Source organism: Aquarana catesbeiana, linkage group LG03, assembly GCF_042186555.1.
Source record: "Aquarana catesbeiana isolate 2022-GZ linkage group LG03, ASM4218655v1, whole genome shotgun sequence".
In the NCBI taxonomy this organism is placed as follows: domain Eukaryota; kingdom Metazoa; phylum Chordata; class Amphibia; order Anura; family Ranidae; genus Aquarana; species Aquarana catesbeiana.
The window spans coordinates 249080708-249086975 of record NC_133326.1 but is presented as its reverse complement, the minus strand read 5'-3'; the positions used below and the strand labels follow the sequence as shown (position 1 = coordinate 249086975).

General features: G+C 39.6%; 1 pseudogene; it reads left to right on the top strand.

Annotated features, from left to right (window-relative positions):
- Positions 1 to 4459: 4459 nt before the first annotated feature.
- Positions 4460 to 5698, top strand: LOC141134513 (DNA-directed RNA polymerase I subunit RPA49-like; annotated as a pseudogene).
- Positions 5699 to 6268: the final 570 nt, after the last annotated feature.

Genomic DNA, 6268 nt, shown 5'->3' with positions numbered 1-6268 from the left:
TTTTTTCCTCAGTTTAGGCCGATCGTATTCTTCTACATATTTTTGGTAAAAAAAAATCGCAATAAGCGTTGATTGATTGGTTTGTGCAAAAGTTATAGCGTTTACCAAATAGGGGATAGTTTTATAGCATTTTTATTAAAAATTTTGTTTTTACTAGAAATGGCGGCGATCATCGATTTTTATTGTGACTGCGACGTTATGACGGACATGTCAGACATTTTTGACACATTTTTGGGACCATTGTCATTTATACAGCGATCACTGCGATTAAAAATGCATTGATTACTGTGTAAATGACACTGGCAGTGAAGGGGTTAACCACTAGGGGGCGGGGAGGGGTTAAGTGTGTCCTAGGGGAGTGATTTCTAACTGTCAGGGGGATGGGCTGGTGTGTAACATCACTGATCTCTGCTTCCAATGACAGGGAGTAGAGATCGAGTGACACTTGTCACTAGGCAGAACGGGGAGATGCTGTTTACATCAGCATCTCCCAGTTCGTCCTCTCCGTGAGGCGATCGCGGGTATCCCCGCGGCGATCGAGTCCACGGGACCCGCGACCCGACTCATGGAGCTCCCGGCTGGCGCGCGTGCGTACCGCCGGCGGCACGCACGCAATGGCACGGCGGGGAATTCAAATGGACGTACAGGTACGCCCATTTGCCCAGCCATGCCATTCTGCCGACGTACATCGGCGTGCGCCGATCGGGAACCAGTTAAAGCACATCTTGTTCGTTTCATTTCAAATCCATTGTGGTGGTGTATAGAGCCAAAAAGATTAGAATTGTGTCGATGTCCCAATATTTATGGACCTGACTATATATATATAGATATCTATATATATAGATATATAGATATCTATCTATCTATATATACATATATATGTATATATATATATATATCCAGCTGTGCAATACTGACTATACAAATTTCAGAGATGAAAGAAATAGGCATAATTATATGTATCTCATCATTGGATTTAACTGTTTGCCTGGAGTCCAATTTTAATATCCTAATGATTGTTTTTTTGCAGTTTATAGCTGAGCTGTTGATGTATGAACACCTGACAGACATCCAAAGATTTTTGACCTTTTCAAAGGGATTGTGCTCTGGGTTTTATGAGAAAGTAACATGTTCAATGGTTTGAGGCAGATGTAGAGGCTAAGCCTTTTAAACTTACAAATCAAAGATGATTGCACATCCCACCAACTATAAAATAGGTTGTTTTCATTGTATTGTGCTTATCTTTTTTCTTTGTTCGAATGATCATTGTCCACATTTAATATTTCACACAAGGCATTTATCCGATTTTTTTTTTTTTTTTACTGGAACGTTCTCTCTTTTCCACATAAGGGAGCCAATCTCTTTAAAAGAGACCTCCAAAAATAACAATTCATTAAAGCCAAATTCAAGGCAAGAATTTTATTCTTGGGAACTTCTATACTCTCCATATATGCTATGGCCTATATTCTCTGAAATAATTTGGCACAGAGGTTTTGTAATAAAAATCAAAAGTTCTTTAAAGACAGCAAAGCCCATAGCAGTGTGCAACAGGATCCGATACAGAGATAGAATACAAAGTTTAAGATCTCTTATAGATCCTTTCATCAATCATATAATACTCAATGCTCAGAAAAGGACCTGGGAGGTATCTGAAATATTGCACCATTATCTGTGTAATGAAGCCTACTGTATTACACACACTGGTATGAACACTGCTGCTTTTAACATGTTCTAATGAAGTAAAAAAGATTTTCATTCAAAGACATTGGTGCTAGGTAGAAGATAATAAAGGCAAGTGGCATTTGTACTGTCAAATCTGATTTATCATCAAATCCATTTATATGACTTACAATTATAGCTGCAAACATTCTCGACGTGAATATCATGGTAATGGTGCTTGATCATTTGGGTAGAGAAAATCTATCTATCTATCTATCTATCTATCTATCTATCTATCTATCTATCTATCTATCTATCTATCTATCTATCTATCTATCTATCTATCTATCTATCTATCTATCTATCTATCTATCTATCTATCTATCTATCTATCTATCTATTTATCTATCTATCTATCTATCTATATAAATATATATATATATATATATATATATATATTAGCAGCGATCCTAGAGAATAAAATGGTGATTGTTGCAATTTTTTTATGTCACACAGTAACAGTGGTTTTTCAAACGCAATTTTTTTGGGAAAAATAAACTTTAATGAATTTTAATGCAAAAGAACGCAATATATAACCCAATTTTTGGTAATCTTTAAAAAAATGATGTTACACTGAGTAAATATTTACCTAACATGTCACGCTTTAAAATTACTCACGCTCGCGGAATAGTGACAAACTGCGATACTTAAAAATCTCCATAGGCGATGCTTTACTTTTTTTTACAGGTTACCAGTTTAGACTTACAAAGGAGGTCTAACGTGAGAATTATTGCTCTCCCTATAATGTTTGCGACAATTCCTCACATGAGTTGTGCGAACATTGTTTATATATGCGTTTTCATGACCTACAAATGTGTTTGCTTGTGTGTACAAGCACGTAGGGATGGAATGCTTTACATTTTTTTATCACTTTTAATGTAATGAAATGTAAATATCCCTTGTGATAGAAATCAAGGATGACAGGCCCTCTTTATGGAGACATCTGAGGTCTTTAAGACCCCAGATCTCTCCTCTACCCTTGAAAACATCATATAAAAAAACAACAACCCATTGATCTAATGCTTTAAAAAAAATGTTTACATCTGTCCTAGACCGGAAGTGATATCATGATCTGGTGGCCAGCTGTGCAAACTGCCAGATTGTTTCCCGGGCTCACGGGTGAGAATGGAAAGCCAAGAAACACTGGAGAGTGGTGGGAGGGGGAAGAATGACCCCTCCTGCTGCTTATAAAAGAGATCCAGCAGTTAATCAGCTGCTCGGATCACTTTTATGAGAAAGAGAGTTGCCGGCTGAAAAAAAAATACTAGGGTTATGGCTGATAGCTTTAGCCATAACCTTGGTAAACCACTTCAAAACCATAAGGTATACAACACTGTGGAAAGCAATGGTGCCCTGATTAGCTCAGAGTGCTGATCCCCCATCTTTCATTGTCAGTCCTACATTACCAGGGATTACAGGGTGCTACTATAAACACAGGTTGTTATTTATGCTACCTGTCATGTTGCTCAGTCTGCAACTCTGGCAGTAAAGAAACTCTGTGTCTTTGCTGCAGAGGACACTTTCACGCAGGCACCGTTTAGGGAAGAGACTTCTGTTATTGTGTCAAGCCTGCCTTCACCGGAATAGGGATTCATACAGGATCTGGAATGCAAGGAATGAGAGAGGTGTAATTCTGATAGATTTAGCTGGCTTGGTGAGCTGGAAAAGGGATGATTGGCAGAGAATCTAAGGCTGGGAGTGGACTGTAGCATATGAGTGAAAGACAGACAGGGTAGCAGCTATTCCAGAACATCAGAGGTCGCCCTGGATGCTGGTTGAGTCTGAGGCCTAAATGAGAAGCTGGACATTGAGGACATTGACAGATTACACTTTGCCAATGAGCAAAAGGAAATCCCCTGCTGACCCAGAGTGGTGAGTGGCCACTCTGGTGATGATTGGATGATGGAAGTCAGCAGAGCTTTAAGCTCTGGGGCAACTGCTTTTACAGAATGCAACAGCACTTTGCAAAGTGCACAATCTATTTGCCTTTAGTAAATCAACACCTTTGCTTGATATTTATAATTTAATTAGAATTTCTCTTCTGAACTGTTTTTTTCTTGTGACCTGCACAGAACCAATCAGGGCTGTGGGAAACTCATATCATCAGAGTAATAGAAGCCCCTCCCTTAAATAGGAGCATTGTCACACAATCTAGTTTCTGTCAGTTAAAGTGTTTGCAAATATATAAATATATTCAGCCTTATTCTATGATTCACGCACCTGCCACTTTGCATTGCTAGGTTTGCAACACCACTTCTTGTGTTCAATTTAAGGAGGAACTTCAGACAAAAATTAAAATTCCTGTCATTGTTTCCCTCTACCAGCCTATAACTGAAATGTAGGCCTTTTTTTTGGGGGTGGGGGGGTGGGGGGGGGGGGGGTGGGTACCTTTTTTTTTGACAAGCATCCACTCCAACCTTATTCATTTTCACCTCAGAGTTGCCCCTCCCTACTGCCCACAGCCTCTTGGGTCATATCACACATTCCAGGAAGCGGTAAGACCAGTCTTGCAGCGGAGGGAGAAGCCAGCTGTGTGATATCAGGAAGACACAGCCAGTTCCCACATCCAAGATTAAGGTACCAGGGATCCGAAGCCTGGCGAAGAATCAGCTCTGGAACGCACGTCACTTGACTACATGGGCTAGTAAGTATCTGTTAGTTAAAAGACAGCAGACAGCAACTATAACTAGTTTCCATTTACCCTCTACATATTAGAATTGTACATATTATAGAAATACACATGGCTGCTAAAGCAGTGTGGGGGTATAGGGGGGACCCAAAGCAGGCAGCTTTACTCGTTAAGTTTGCCAATGGAACTATTTAGACACCCAAGGAGGTACGTTTCACTTTATATAGGAATGAAGATGACAAAATCCCAGAAACAAAAAAGCTAAGAATTCTGTCAGCAGACACAGACAGACTAAGTTATGCTGGAAATCATTTTTCATCTGAAACTAAGACCAGCCTGCTGTGCAAGCATTTTATTGGGGTCCTGAATAACGCCACTGAGAAGATAGAGGTTTATGATGCTGAGCATATCAAGATGCGGCCAGTTTTGGAAACTGACAATAGCATGAGTAAGCAAATCGAAGATGTGACAGACCCGTCAACAAGAACCTACAGAGAAAAGGTGGATGCACTTATAAAAGCTTTTGGTACCAATAGACAGAAACTGAAGTTCTCGAAAACTGAACCAAGTTGGCAGCAAAACCTTAAATAAAGCAATGGTGAAAGCAGCAGAAGAGATCATCAAGAACAAAGGAAAAATAGAGCTAGTGGAAGAAGCAATGGACACAAATAAAGAAGAGTTGTCTTCTATCTTCTTGCCTCCTTGTTATGCTAGTGCAGATAAATCAGAAAATGTCTACCATTTGATGACCTTATCTCTCCCGTGGAATATGAAGCTTTGGAAAGTGTCTCTGCTGCTTTTAAAAACATTACACCTGAGGAACTCCAACAGATGACAGAGAAAAAGGAGCATACTTTATTTGTCCCTCAAGAGCTCCAAGAGCTTAAACTAGCAAAGGACCCTGACCGTCAGGTTCACGTTCTGTGGTAATTGGACACTTTGATTAAATTCAGCCAACTTAAAGTCGCAAAACGGAAACATCCTATTACCAAAGGATGTCCAAGTATTATTCGTGAAATTTTAATGCAGAACTTTTCTGTAATAGTCTATAAGGATGGCAGGGTTCAGAATTTTATATCGGGGACAATGAAATCTAAAATTGTGGCCTACATCATAGCCTTGGCATTGCACAGCTCTAATTTTCAGGTGGATCTGATGTGTTTACAGAGGGACTTGAAACTAACAGAAAACAGGATAATTGAAATTGCTAGAGCAACGAGGCTGAAGATCAGTAAAATAAATATGTTCTCTAATGTATCTTTCGACGGAAGTCACAAGATTGCCACCCTAGAGCTCCCGCTGATCGTTTACAAACCAGCAGGTGGAACAAAGAAAAGAAGGAAGGTGTAGGGGAACTGGGCTAACCAGTTGAACTATAAAAATACTTTGTTATTGGTGCACAGATGTTCCATCATTAATTTGTTATCTTTTCTAGCATACCTGAAGTTATTATTTGTATAAACAGAACAGTTGTGCCAAAAAAAAAAAAAATAATTGTACATATTATAATCCTAATTTGTACAGGGTAAAATGAAGCTCATTTAATATATAAATTATGAATATATTATTGATATATATATATATATATATATATATATATATATATATATATATATATATACAGGGGCGTAACTAGAAATAGCAGGGCCCCATATCAAAATGTTGTATGGGGCCCCCCTGCAAACAGCCCCCCCCACAGCTGCCCTAGTGTCAATGCAGCGTGACCTGTGCCACATACAGCGTGACCTGTGCCCAATGCAGCATGACCTGTGCCCAATACAGCGTGACCTGTGCCCAATACAGCCTGGTCTGCCTGTGCCCCATACAGCCCCACCTATGCAGAGGAAGAGGCAAGCCACCCGGATCAACTGAGAGCGGGATTGCCCGCTGTAATAGCTTTTATTTGAATTTCCTGTGTTC